This window comes from Choloepus didactylus, chromosome 13 (genome assembly GCF_015220235.1).
Source record: "Choloepus didactylus isolate mChoDid1 chromosome 13, mChoDid1.pri, whole genome shotgun sequence".
Taxonomy (NCBI): domain Eukaryota; kingdom Metazoa; phylum Chordata; class Mammalia; order Pilosa; family Megalonychidae; genus Choloepus; species Choloepus didactylus.
Window position 1 is genome coordinate 27,469,578 of NC_051319.1, and position 15,517 is coordinate 27,485,094.

Genomic DNA, 15,517 nt, shown 5'->3' on the forward strand with positions numbered 1-15,517 from the left:
TGTGAGTTTTAAGATATTTCTCAAGTCTTCTCAAATAAATTCAAGGTAGGGAAGGGATGGAGGAGAAAATTGATAGAAAAACATTGCTATAGACTCAAAAAAAAAAAAAAACCCAATAAATTTTGATCATTTAAATTAAAAAAGGCAAGAGGCAGCATATCAGCACCAAAGTGCTCAATAAAAAGTTGGGGTAAGAATAGGGCAGGAAAATGGGTTAGCAGGATGGGCAAAGGCCTCGAAAGAAATATGGTTTCATTCTTCTCTGAGGAATAACACATTCTGAATCTGGAATTGCCTGAAATAACTTTGTTTCTCTTGTATTTATATCTTTGAAGACCATGGTCAAGGCAATATTTCTACAATGACAGCAGTAGTTAGGAACAGACCATACTGTTACCACCTTCTCGTCAAACATAAATGTATAGCCTTTGTGCACTAGTTGGTGTGCTCTGCAGATGCGTTGCAAGTTGTTGAAATGAATGAACTCATTTGTGACCTTTGCTCCTGTGCTGGTTTGAATCTCTTATGTATGCCATAAAAAGTCACGTGCTTTAATGCAATCTTGGGGGCAGACCTATTGCGAGTGGGACTTTTGATTAGATTATTTCCATGAGGTGTGACCCCATCCAGTCAAGGTGGGTCTTAATTAGGTTACTGGAGTCCTTATGAGAGCTCACAGAGAAAGAGAGCTCAGAATTGACACAGATCCAAACGTTTGGAGATGGTAAGCTAAGAGATGAATCCCAGAGTTTGCCCCAGAAAAGCTAAATGAGAAGTCACAGATGCTTAAGGAAAAAGCCACTGGAATCAGAAGCTGAAAGCAACACAACCTGAGAGCAAAAGACAAGCAGATGCCAGCCTTCCCAGCTGACAGAGGTGTTCTGGATGTGATCGGCCTTTCCTTAGAGAAGGTATCTACCTCTTGATGCCTCAGTTTGGACATTTTTATGGTCTTACAACTGTAAATTTTTAACCTAATAAATCCCCTTTATAAAAGCCAGTCCATTTCTGGTATATTGCATTTCCAGCAGCTTTAGCAAACCAGAACAGCTCCAAAAAGCCATCCTGCTCCTCAGGGACAGATTGCCCAAGTTCTACAACTTCAGGATCTGACCAAACCAGGTCACAAAATGCACCTTTATGAGAAATTTCCTGATTCTGTTCAATAGTTCAAATTTGATCCAGTGTTTTGATATTGGGAGATGAACAACCATAAACACACAAAATCTGCTCATTTATTAAAGCTGCTACTATGAGCATGTCAAAAACTTGGGTGTGATAACTCCAGACATTAACATTTCCTTATTTGGTTTGACTTTCATCATAAAACCCATACTCCTGTGTTATCTATCTCTTCTCATGATTTCATCACAAGTGTGCAATACAATCTGGCCATTTAGCCTTCAGTGCATGAAGGTAAGTGAAAGTGTCCAAACTATAGTAATCCCTGTCTACAAAATCACCCATAAATATGTAGTCCGAATAGTTCACAAAGGTCATAAAACTGTCCATGTATGTCTCCACACACTGTTACTGGTATTGATACTGGCTGAACATTTGACTCTTCCAAGTCACACAACTGCTTTAGATCATTCCCTGGCAGATACTTGCAAAGCCGTCCTGTCTCCACATACTTGTCCAAGTCTAGCAGCATCATTTTAGAAGTACAAGATGCAATGGCAGCAACAGCAGCAGTAAGGTGTTATAGCCAGAAGAGTTCATTTTTAAAGTTAATTGATTAATATTTACTAAACATATCCTGCACTTTTCCTTAAAGAATTCCTGACTATTACAATGATGCAAAATAAAACAGAGTAGAATAAATTGCATTGAAGAGAACCAAAATGGGATAAGAAAAATGTTTCAGGAGAACAAAATCTCAATTCCAGTTCCACAAGCCTAGTGTTAACTGATTGCCTAGGAAAAAAAGTTTAACTATGCTTTGTATTCTCAGTCTGGCAGGAATGCTTCCCAACAGCACTCAGAAAGGCTTCATACAAGGAAATGGGCAGCATCTTCACAGGGTCACAAGATTCATGGGGCTTCTTTTTAAATCATCCCCTTGATACTGATCAATTGCATGGCAGCATGGTACTACTCAGAAAAAGCATCTTTCTGGTAGCTAGGGCGGTCAATTTATTCATTAGCTGAAATTCATTGAGCACCTACTATGTGACAGTCACTGTTCTCGGTACTTGGGATACATCAGTATATAAAATAGGAAAAAAAACAACAAACCCAAACCAACCATGTCCTTGTAAAATTTATATTCTGGGAGGGGGGAAGGAGTAGGTAATAAAAAGCATAATAAACAAGGAAAATTATATAGTGAGTTAGAAGGTGATAAGTGTGAAAGGAAATACAAAGAACTAGGTAAAGGTAATTAAGAGTGGCAGGGTAGGAGACTGAATAAGAAGATTAGTTAGGTGATTATTTAATAGGGTGGTTAAGAAGGCTTCCATTGTGATGGCTAACATTAGCCTTGAACTCACATGCTCAGGATCATTTTGCTGATAAGTCATCAAATAAGACCATCAAATGGTCTATCAGCCATTGATCCCTGTGAATCAAAGTTGTTCTAGCCTCGCTGCCTGTTATAGTAATTACATCCATCCTGCCTCTATTAGTTAAGTACAATGAGATGCTGCTTTCCTCCAGCAAAAGAGAAAAGACTGCTTCTTCTTGCCCATAGGATTCAAGGACATCTGGGGTTCAAAGTTTTCAAACCGATCCCGCTACTCCTTTTCTGCCAGGTCTTAAGGCCCACTTCTTTGTTAAGGTCCTGATGTTAGCTTGAGATTCTTGTTAGGGCAGTGCATTCACCATCTTTTGCAGCTCTGCCACCAACCTTTTGACAATTTTTGAACCTGAGCTTCAATGTATTCAGCACCCCTGAAGCAGGATATAAAGGTTTCTTTAAACGCTTCAGTGGAAGCTGTTATGGGTTGAATTGTGTCTTCCCAAAAGACATGTTCAGGACCTAACTACTAGTCCTGTGAGTGTGAACTTATTTGGAAATAAGGTCTTTGAAGATGTTATTAGTTAAGATGAGGTCAAACTGGATTAGGGCAGGCCTTAATCCAATAGGACTGCTGTCCTTCTAAGGAGAGAATTGGACACAGACACAGGCAAGTACACTGTGTGATGCTGAGGCAGAGAACAAAGCCCGAGGTTTGCAGGCAAACCACCAGAAGCTAGGAAGAGACTGGGAGGATTTGCCACTTTGGACTTCTAGGCCCCAGAACGGTAAGACAATAAATTTGTTGTTGTAAGTCATCCAGCTTGTGGTGCTTTGTTACAGCAGCCCTGGGAAACTAAGACAGAAGTCTTTTGGATTTCTTAGCTCATTTGAGCCTGTCTCCTTCTTCAAGGCCTCTAGATTAGTTAACAAAAGCCGGATAACTCTACAATGTTTAAAATTACATGCCTTTCTTTTCTTTCAGGTGCTGGAGTGATTACATAAGCCATTGCTTCCCCTTACGTTTATACTTTGTCCCAGTCTTCTACAGTGATAGTCTAAGGAATTGTAATACTACAATACATGAAAGGTTTTCAACAACCAGCTTACCATCTGCAATCATGTCCTTGTTTTCTGATGGGTAAGCAATCCAATATCAGAGTCACATTCTAAAGGTCTATTTTCTAGGGCCACTTCTGGTGAAATTTTCTTATTTTGGACTTCACTAAAATAAGACCATATGATAAGGACTTGGTGCCAGGAATTTACTTGGGAGAAATCCCAAGAAGATCTGAGAGGGTAGTTGGATATGAAACACAGAAGGGAGAGAAGCCAGTAATGAGTGTATTAATGAGTGAGGTACTGGTGTGGACAACAGGGGCTCAATCCTTCCATGAACCCTCTGAAAACCTGGGTAGAACACACCTCAGGATCATCCCACTGGAGGATGGGGTGGCTAGGGCATTTTTCACCAAGTTCTATCCCCATTGGTTGAGGGACTCCCTAGAGGCAGTTAGCTTCCCTGCATGAAGTAGATTGTACCTTCTTGTGAGGCAGTAGGTTCCAAAGGTACCACATACTTCCTTCAGGAGAAAGGGAAAGAGAAGCAGACAGTTGTGCTTCTAGCTGTCAATATGCTGGGCAGTCTACACCAACCAATGCATTTGAAGTGGGACAATGGAATATGGCTCAGAGCAACAGCAGCCTCTGTCCTGTTGCTTATCCCCTACATTCAATCATGTAAACTTACCTATCAAAATTTAGTATTTTTCAATATCTTTACTATTCTCCAAGACTGAAGTGGGACAATGGAATATGGCTCAGAGCAACAGCAGCCTCTGTCCTGTTGCTTATCCCCTACATTCAATCATGTAAACTTACCTATCAAAATTTAGTATTTTTCAATATCTTTACTATTCTCCAAGACAATGCAAGGACATTGGAACTTCTAAAATCCATTTACCTAACTCTTGATGTATAAACTGCTGCTGTCAGGCATTTTAATGATACAGTATTAAAGCAGAAATATATTAAACCCTATAAAAGATCACCGTTATTCTGGTCTTATACAGCCAATATTCATTAGGTTTATCCTCATGTGTAGCATTTTCTTTCCCACAACTGACCTGCTATCTGGGATTATTTTCCTTCTGCCCGCTGTATATACTTTTGAATTTTCTGTAGTGTAATCTGCTAGTAAATTGTTCTGTTTTGTTGTTATTATTTTGTTGTTGTTCATTTGAAAATGTTCTTATTTTTCATTCAATTTTGAAGATATATTCGTTAGGTATAAAATTCCAGTTTTGAAACTGATTTTCTTCCAGTTCATTGTAAACACCACTCCTCTGCCTTTTGGTTTCTATTGTTGTACCCAAGAAGTAAGCTGCACTGTGACCACTGTTTCCTTAAAGGTAATGTCCTCTAGCTTTAAAATTTAGCTGTTGGTTTTCTGAAATAACCCTATGACATGTTTAATGGAAGACTTCTTTTTTTCTTATTTTTCCTACTGTGATTCACTGTCTTTTAAAAATCTGTTTTTCATCTGTTCTGTAATGTTTTCATTTGTTTTCTCATGAAGTATTGCCTTTCTCTCCTATTCTCTCTTTTGTCCTTTTTGGTGACTTAAATCAAATGGATAGCAAATATTCTTTCTGAGTCCTCTAAACTACATCTCCCTCAACTGTATTTTTTTTTTTTTTAATCTCTGTGTTGTTCTATGCTTCTGTCTTAATAGTTTCTTCTGATCTACTTCCAGTTCACTGATTTCTCTTCAGCTATTTCTAATTGGCTTTTAAAGCCATAAACTGAGCTATTCTATTACTTTATCATAGTTTTTATTCCCATAATTTTAATTACTTTCTTTTTAAATTTGCTATGTTACTTTTTGCAGTGACATTTAATTTCCTGCCACATAATTCAATCTTACCTTTTAATTTTTAAAATCATAATTAGAGTAGTTGCCTTATTTTCTGTATCTGACTGTTCCAACATTTCATGTCTTTGTGGGTCTTTGTGTTGTTTCTGATGTTTTGTCCCTATTTTGTTACTTGTAACTGTGTCATTGAAATTTTCTTTTGTTTGTTTAAATTTTTTTATTAGAGAAATTGTGGGTTTACAGAAGAATACTGCCTAAAATATAGGATTCCCATACCTATATTGAATGACCAAAACATGGAACATTCATTAAAATTGTTTATAGCACTTTTTAATAATTGTAATTTTTTAACAGTAGTTACATTTGTTGCAATTGATGAAAGATTATTTAAATAGTATGATTAATTATCATCCATAGTTTACGTTAGGTTTATTTTTCCCATATACCTCCCTATTATTAATACCTTGTATTAGTGTCATACAGTTGTTATAATTCATGAAAAAACTTTATTATTCTACTACTATAATAGGATTCACTGTGTTGTACAGTCCTGTTTTATCTTTCAATTTTTATTCTAGTAAAATATACATCCTAAAGTTTCCCCTTTTAATCACTCTCACATATTCTGTTCAGTGCTGTAACTACACTCACAATAATGCACTAATGTCACCACCGTCCATTTCCAAACCTTTTCCATCAGCCTATGTAGAAAATCTATACAAGTTAAGCATAACTCCCCATTCTCTAACTTCATTCTATCTCCTGTTAACTTATATTCTAGACTCTAACTCCATGAATTTGCCAATTATAATTAGTTCATAAGAGTGAAGTCATACAAAAATTATCCTTTTGTGTCTGGCTTGTTTCACTCAACACAATGTCCTCAGTACTCATCATGTTGTCACATGCATCAGGACTACATTCCTTCTTACAGTTGAATAATACTCTGTTATATGTATATACCACATTTTGCTTATCTATTCATTGGTTGATGGACACTTGGGTTACTACGCTTTTAGCAATTGTGAATAATGCTGCTATGAACATCAATGTGCAATTATCTGTTCATGTCCCTGTTTTCAGTTCATCTGTGTATATCCCTAGTAGCGGGATTGCTGGATCACATGGTAATTCTATACTTAGCTCCTTGAGGAATCACCAAACTGTCTTTAACAGCAGCTGAACATCCCCACCAGCCACTAATGAGTGTTCATATTTCTCTACATCCTCTCCAACACTTGTAGTTTTCTGTTTTTTCAATAGTGGCCATTCCAGGAGGCATGAACTGATATCTCGTTGTGATTTTGATTTGTGTTTTCCTGATAGCTAGTGATGTTGAGCATCTTTTCATGGGCACTATTCAATTCCGTTGGTCAATATATCTATCCTTATACCAGTACCATACTGTTTTAACCACTGTAACTTCTTAGTATTCTTTAAAGTTAGGAAGTGTATGTCCCCCAACTTTGTTATTCTTTTTCAAGATGCTTCTGGCTATTTGGGGCCCCTTACCCATCCAAATAAATTTGATAATTGGATTTTAGATTTCTGTCAAGTAGGTTGACAGAATTTTGATTGGGATTGCATTGAATCTGTAAATCAATTTGGGTACATCTGACATCTTTGATATTTAGTCTTCCTTTCTGTGTACACGGAATATCCTTCCATTTATTTAGGTCTTCTTTGATGTCTTTTAGCAATGTTTTGTAGTTTTCTGCATACAAGTCCTTTATGTCCTTGGTTAAATTTATTTGATTTTCTTTTAGTTGCTATTGTAAATGGATTTTTTTCTTGATTTCCTCCTCAGATTGCTCAATACTCATGTATAGAAACACTATGGATCTTTGCATGTTGATCTTGTATCTTGCCACTTTGCCAAACTGTTTTATAAGATCCAGTAGCTTTGTTGTTGATTTTCCCAACTTTCTATTTATGGGGTCATGTCATCTGCAAATAGTGAAAGTTTTATTTCTTCCTTTACAATTTGGATGCCTTTGATTTCTTTTTCTTGCCTAAGTGCTCTGGCTCGAACATCTAACAAAATGCTAAATAACACTGGTGATGGTGGGCATCCTTTTCTTATTTTAGAGCTTAGAGGAAAAGCTTTCAGTCTTTCACCATTGAGCATGATGTTATATATGGGATTTTTATATATGCTTTTTATCATGTTGAGGAAATTTCCATCCATTCCTATTTTCCTAAAAATGCTGGATTTTATCAAATGCCTTTCCTGAATCAATCAAGATAATCATGTGATTTTTTTCCCCTCTGATGTGTTAATGTGCCATATTACATTAATTGGTTTTCTTAGGTTGACTCACCCTTGCATACCTGGAGTAAAATCCACCTGATCATGGTGTATAATTCTTTTATTTTATTTAATATTACTTTATTTATCAAATAAAAAAAACATTTCAAAAGAAAACAAAGCAAAGCAATGGGAAAAACAAATTATCCTCAAATAACTTCATTCCTTCCAATATACTCCTACCATACCAAAAGAAAATTAACAAACCATGGTCACAATTGAGCATTCCCATATCATTAAGATCAGCCTCATATTAAAAAGAATTAAAATGCTTTTAAGATACTGTTGGATCTGATATGCAAGTTTTTTTTTTTGGGGGGGGGTGAGTTTTGCATCTATGTTCCTTAGAGAAATTGGTCTATAATTTTCTTTTCTGCTAATATTTTTATCTGGCTTTGATATTAGGGTGATCTTGGCCTCACAGAATGAGTTAGGTTGTGCTCCTCTTTTATTTTTTGGAAGAGTTGGAGCAGAATTGTATTAATTCTTCTTGGAATGATTGGTAGAATTCACCTGTGAAGCCATCTCATCTTGGGCTTACTTTGTGGGGAGGTTTTTAATGACTGATTCAATCTCTTTACTTGTGATTGGTCTGTTGAAGTCTTGTATTTCTTCTAGTCATTGTAAACTGTTTCTAGGAGTTTCTCCATTTTATCTAAGTTGTCTAATTTGTTAGCAAACAGCTGTTTATAGTAGCCTCTTATGATTCATTTTATTTCTGTGGGGTCCTTAGTAATCATTAGTAATGCCCCTCCCCCCATTTCTGATTTTATATACATCTTCTCTCTTTTTATTTTGTCAGTCTAGTTCAATGTCAATTTTGTTGATATTCTCAAATAACCAACTTTTGGTTTTATTAATTCTCTTTATTGTTTTTTCTTCTCCATGTCATTTATTTCTGCTCTAATCTTTGTTATTTCTTTCCTCCTGCTTGCTTTGGGATTATTTTGCTGTTCTTTTACTAATTCCTCCAGGTATGCAGTTGGGTCTTTCATTTTAGTTCTTTATTCTTTTTGAAAATAGGTGTTTACAACTATATACTTCCCTCTCAGCTCTGCCCTCACTGTATCCCATAAGTTTTAATATATCATGTTCTCATTTTCATTCATCTCAAGATATTTACTAATATCTCTTGTGATTTCTTCTTTGACCCATTGATTAAGAGTGTATTGTTTAACTTCCATATATTTGTGAATTTTCCTGGTCTCCACCAATTATTGATTTCTGTTTTCATTCCATTATGATCAGACAAAGCACTTTGAATAATTTCAATCTTTGCAAATTTATGGAGACTTGTTTTGTGACCAAACATGTGGTCTATCCTGGAGAATTATCCACTCATACTTGAGAAAAATGTATATCCTGCTGTTTTCAGGTACAATGTTCTGTATATGTATATATATTAGGTCTAGCTCTTTTATCATATTATTCAAGTGCTCTGTTTCCTTATTGATCCTCTGTCTAAATGTTCTATCTATTGTTGAGAGTGGTGTATTGAAGTATTCAACTATTATTGTAGAGATGCCTATTTCTCCCTTCAGATTTGCCAGTGGTTGCCTTATGTATTTTGGGGCATCATGGTTAGGTGCATAAATATATATGATTGTTATTTCTTCTTTGTGGATTGCCCTTTTATTAATATATAGTGTCCCTCTTTCTCTCATATAACAGCTTTGCATTTAAATTATGTTTTGTCCAATATTAGAATAGGTACCCCAACACTTTTTTGGTAACTGTTTGCATAGAATATCTTTTTCCAACCTTTCACTTTCAGCCCATTTGTGTCTTTGGATCATACTTATCCATTCTGCAAATCTGTGTCTTTTGATTGGGGAGTTTAATCCATTAACATTCAATGTTATTATTGTAAAGGCAGTACTTACTTCAACCATTTTATCCTTTGTTTTTTAAATGTCATATTTTTTATTTTTTTATCTCTTTTGTTTACCCGTTTAGTTATCTTTTCTAATAATCTTCATTTCTACACTCTCCTCCAAGCCTCTCTCTTTTGTCTTTTCTTTCCAACCTTGAAAACTCCATTTAGAGATATGTAGAGCATATCTCTTGCTGATGAACACTCTCAGTTTCTGTTTATCTATGAATATTTTAAACTTTCCCTCACTTTTGAGTGACAGTTTTGCCAGATAAAGAATCCTTGGCTGGCAGTTTTTCTCTTTCAGTACCTCAAATGTATCACATCACTACTGAAAGGCATAATAGATGAGATTAAAAATATACCAGAGGCATACAAGAGCAGAGTTGAATAGGCAGAAGAAAGAATCAGTGAGCTAGAAGACAGGAAACTTGAAATCTTACAGACAGAAGAACAGATAGAGAAAAGAATTGGAAAACTTGTGCAGGATCTCAGAGAATTGAATGACAGCATGAAGCACACAAACCTACATGTCACAGGTGTCCCAAAAGGAGAAGAGATGGGAAAAGGGCAGAAATAATATTTCTGGACTAATGACCTAAAATTTCCCAACTGTTAAGAAAGTCATTAATATACATATCCAAGAAATGCAGTACACTCCAAACAGAATAAATCCTAATAGACCTATTTCAAGACAAACACTAATCAGAATGTAAAATGTCAAAGATAAGGGGAGAATCCTAAAAATAGGAAGAGAAAAGTAATTCCTCACATACAAGGGAACCACAATAAGACTAAGTGCTGTTTTCTCATTAGAAGTTGTATTTAATATTTAGTAGATGATTTTGATATATATTAAAATGGTAACTTTCTTCAGAGATTATTTTTTTAATTTCTGTGATTGATAGAGTGGCTTAGGGTTTCATTGACCCTAAATAATGAAACTCTGGCTGCAAGTCCCTATAATATATATATATATATATTTTTTTATTTCTGGTTAACTCTTCCTTAAGGGCATAGCTCTTCAAGCATGGGGGCCAGAGTCCTCATTCTTGGCAGGATTTGGGCTTTGATTTCTGTCTTCCAAGTTCTAGGAGACCACCAAAAGCACAGTTCTGTTTTGCAGCTGCTTTTCCAGCTTAGGAAAATATCCCCAAAGCAAAAGCAATTGTGAACATCTTCTCTGAGTTTTCCCAAGTTTTGGCCTAATTATCCTTGTTGGCTTCTAAGCTCTTTGTTACCTTCAAGAATATGCTTTTTAAGAAAAATTAACCAGCTTCTTCAGTTGTCCTGATGGGAAGACTGGTTTGAGTTAACTAGTCTGCCACTGCTGGAAGTGAAACTCTCCAAGTTGTATTCTTTTCACCTTGATCATATGAACCTTATTTTTATATGAATATTTTTACAAAGATGATTACCCAGAGTAAAATAAAATATTAATAAAATTCTAAAAATGTTTGTGATAGGCAAAGAAGTTCCTTGTTTTAGTCACTATGTGGCTGATGCTAAAACACAATCAGAGAAAGTAAATATATTACCTATTTTATGAATAGAAAGAGAGTTATTAATAAATTTGTTCACTGTCATTCTCTTCTGAAATTGGGCTTTGTCAATTCTGGAGCTAGTTAAATATCCATTTCTAAAACCTGAATCTTTTGTTCAGCTGTGAAATATATAATTTGTTCTACTGAACTGACCAAATCTGCTCCCTGTCCATAGCAAAGCTGGCCTGTGGTAAGAGCCTTAGAGAGGAGGAAACTGACAGAATATTCCTAGCATCAAAAGTACAAAAATACTATTTAAGTAAGTTTTGAAATGTTAGATTCATCCAAGGATACCAAGCTGTCGTCATCTTAAGAAGACATTACAGTAGTGACTATTGTCATGGTTACGGATCTCTGGACATTTGCAGACAGGCCAAATGTGACCATCTTACACAGTAGGAATATGGCATATATGAGGGCTGGCTTGGTGAGTACTCATGATGAATTTGGATCATGCCCCAAAATATCTCCTTTACTGATATTACATGGGTCGTATTTTCTTACTCTGTCATTATGTTAGATTTTGAAACTAACATGATTGGTTAGAAAACTAAAGGTGTAAGTATTGTCTCTAAAATATTAATGTGCTTTTGTCCCTCTCTCATAAGCATATTTGTATTGGTCACTTTGTCTGACTACCTAGTGGGAAAGGTACAAAGAGCTGGCTTGGGGCAAGAGAATGAAGTTTCACTTGGAGAAGAAAATTAACAGGACAAGGGAAGTTTCAAAGATGAAGGAAAGGGAGGTATGGCTGAAAGCAATAGGCCACGAAAGGCAAGCTCCACATCGTTCATTCACTCATTCCTTCAACAATTCCTCCATATGCAAAGGGGTAGAAAGCATTAAAATTGGAGAAAATATAAACAAAGGTAGTAGAAACATTGGGATTTGAAATAAATTGTAAGTGGGGAATAAAGACGAGGAAGTATGATAATTTGATGACAGAAAAAGACAGCATGATAAAAAGCATGATACTTTAAAATCTTTTGAGCCCTAGTAACAGGGAAATTAATGATACCATTTGTGAATATAACAAAGTCATTTGGGGGAGGTAAAATAACATTTAATGATTTGGGTTTTGAAAATGTGGACTTTGAAGGACATCTAATGTGAAATTAATTAAGAAATGAAGATCTGCAGTTGGGACAAGACATTGGTGATATGCATGTGGCAGACATACACATAGAATAGGAAAGTACATCTCTTTAAGGGAAATGATAGAAAAAAGAAGGAGGATATAACTATAGATGATGTGGTGGATGCTGCTAAGGCCTTGCCCAGATCCCCTTTACTACATGGAGAGCCCATCTCCCATCTGCTGCGAGTGCTGGCAAAAAGCACAGGCATAAACATCCAGGCCCCTTGCCTCAAAGAGGAAAACAAAGGGTTCACTTTGTGCTCCAGAGCTTTCTGTGGGATCAGACCGAGTTAGTCTCCAGCTGAGGCCATGCTCTTGCTTAGACTCCCCTCACTCCCACCCCCCATGCCCCATTCTGCTTCCTTTTCTTCCCTTCTCCAGAGTGCATTTTCTAATAAACCACTTGAAGAATAATTCCAATCCAGGCTCTGCCTTTGGGGAAAATGACCCAAGACAAGTGTCATCTATGAGAGGAGTAAAGTCAACAAAAACATAGAGCAAAATAGTCAGAGAGGTAGGGCAATGTCCTAGAAATGGTGAGAGGAGAGAGTCTTGATTGAGGAGAGAATGGTCATCAGTGTCAAAGGTAGCAGTAAAAGAAGAAAAAAGCTGTTTTGGGAAAATTGGGAAGACATTTATGAGCAGGCATTTTTTTCTCAAGAAATTTTGTTGGAGATGGATGGAAAGATTTGGGATCACTGTTTGAGGGAAGAGCGGGAGACAAATCTCTTTGATCAAATCCAATATGTAAAACAGGAAGAAAAATAGCAAGAAAAAAAATCCCACAGCTACCTTGGGTGAATGGTGAAGGGCCTGACCACTCAACATTTTTTGCCTGCATGTGCACCCTTTTGCCATCTCCTCCACTGCCGGGGACTTATGGGGACACTGTGACACCCCACAGTGCTCTAAGGAGCACAGACTGAAGCCCACAGATTTAGAGGAATCAGAGAGATAAGACTGAAAATATAAAGTAAGTGAAACCATCCTGAGAGGATTTGTTTGGGATAATTACAAAGGAATCTGGGCCTCATCCAGTTTGGATGTTCTCAGAGAGATATCTGCTCACTTAAGGCCTAGGACATACCTATATTCTGCCTAAATTACCTCAACAAGCTGAAATGTGAGGCTAACTTTAAAATGGCCCTTAGTAAGGCGGAATCTGGAAATCTAGGTAGAATTGGTGAATCCTGCCCTCTGAAATAAAGCCAAGGAACAAAGCCAAATATGTCTTGCAGTAAACTTGTTGAAAGGGAGTCAGAAACTATGTAAGTTCTTTGCACTTTTCTTATTCTTTTTTCTCATAATCTACCTATGGCCACTTTGAAACATAAAGGTTGATATGCTATGTATAGGGGCTTCGTAAAGGGGCTGTTGGACAGCATTCTATGGAGCAGAAGCCCCATGACATATTGCATGCTTGAAAAACAAAAAGGAAGTGTGATCGGATGCCAAGACCTGGGACCCCAGAGCCTGCTACAAAGAAAAAGATCCTGTCTCACCAGTTAAACTGAAAGGACTCCTGGGCTAGAACAGCTGACAACCCTAGTTTTGTTAGGCTATTGATAAAATACAGTTTATATGAGATTATGAGAACCTAACATTGAATGGTACTGGGGAAATGAAAAAATAAAATGAAATAAAAGGGTGAGGGGAGATGCCAGATGAACTGTTTGGCTTGATGATCATCTAGCTATGAAGAGCAGATACTGAGAAAGGGAAGCACTAAACGACAAAAATCTATAACTCTTTGTGTAAGGAAAATTTTAATTTAAATATAGTTTGTGAGTTTGTTTGCTTTGATATTGCAATATTATAACCCATTTTCAGCCAGTTTTCTTTTGGGTCTTACCTAGTTGTCATCATACATTTACATTTTCTGGCTTTTTTTTTTTTTTTTTTTTTTTTTTTTTTTTTTTTTTTTGGTATAGAGCAAGAAAGCATGAAGAAAGAAGTTTAATGATGTAAAGCTTTTGAAACCTAAAATGCTTTAAAGAAAATTCTGTTACGTGAAAATCTGTTCTATGACTGTTTGCTCAAGGGTCACACATAAAATCTATTTAAAACAACATGGGCTTGGTTTACAATGTATACGATCATCCCTGGTGCTGTATAACCAGTAAGAATCTATTGATAAAACTAGAGAAATCATAGACTGATTTGAACATACAGGAGCACAAAAGCCTTATTTCATGGGGAGCAGAATTTTCCTTACATTGATTTCTTCTTTCTTAAAAAAAAAAATTCCTTTTGAGGTTAATAAAAACATTATCTGCTACATTTTATCTTTTATACAACAGATTTTACCTTCTGAGGCCCCAGAGGATGTGAGTTACCTCTTGTTGCCTCTCCACAACCATCAACAGTAGCCACTCGTGGGCTTCCCTGGATAAGGCAGAGAAGGGTCAAGGGCAGGGGCTTCTGAATTCACCCTGAAGTCTCCCTCTCTCCCCGTGTAATACATTTCTCCTGTGTCTGGGACAGAGCCTCAAGCAGGAAAAGTCATTGCAGCCAGGATCCCCCCTCTATGACCCAGGCTCCTTGGGACTTAGCCTTGCCTCAAAAGTAGGGGAGGGTGCAATGAAAGTGAGAAGCAACAATTTCCATTTTCAAGAATGCAGATGAGGAAAGGAATAGAAATGCCTGAAACACAACTGGTAATACATTATCAGCAAGAAGACAACACTGAAGTGAATATGCACAAACTGATGAAAAAGGTCTTCATTTGAAGGCTCTACTGATGTAACTAATAAACATATTATTTAATTAATTGAGTTTCAATTTTATCAGAAGAATATCACTCCCCTTCCCAGAGACTCTCAGTGATTAATTTCAAAACAGCATGTGCTCTTATTCTGGCTAATGGATCTGTTTTATTGGTTACTACCTTAAAACTGATGCTAGAACTCAGACTTGACACCTTGAAGAAGGAGGATTTCCCAAATGATATTGAAGGCTTGTGTTTCTGCCACCTTTGGTCGCCATTGAAACTGAACAATCCTTGGAGAAGTTTCCATTTTCTTCTACACTCGGCGAGAGAGAGATGGGATGTAGAGGACCTGTGTCACCACTGGCTGTGCCTTGACTGCATGAAAAGAGAACACTCCTGTTCCAGAACCACTCATAGATTCTCCTTGGCCATCTGGCTTATTCCTAATTAATGGAAGATTTTCCCTCCTCCAGGCTCATGTTCTAGCTGTTTACTCCCTGATGACAGTCAGCAGTGAGAATTCTCACTGCCCTTTGCCATACAACCAGAATGACAATCCCAAGTGTGCTGGTTTGAATCTGTTACGTACCCAGAAAGCCATATTCTTTTAA

The 15,517-nt window shown here is 36.7% G+C and overlaps 1 pseudogene; it reads right to left on the minus strand.

The window, feature by feature from the left end:
* Positions 1-214: 214 nt before the first annotated feature.
* On the minus strand, positions 215-1,657 carry LOC119507654 (annotated as a pseudogene).
* Between the last annotated feature and the right edge of the window lie 13,860 nt (positions 1,658-15,517).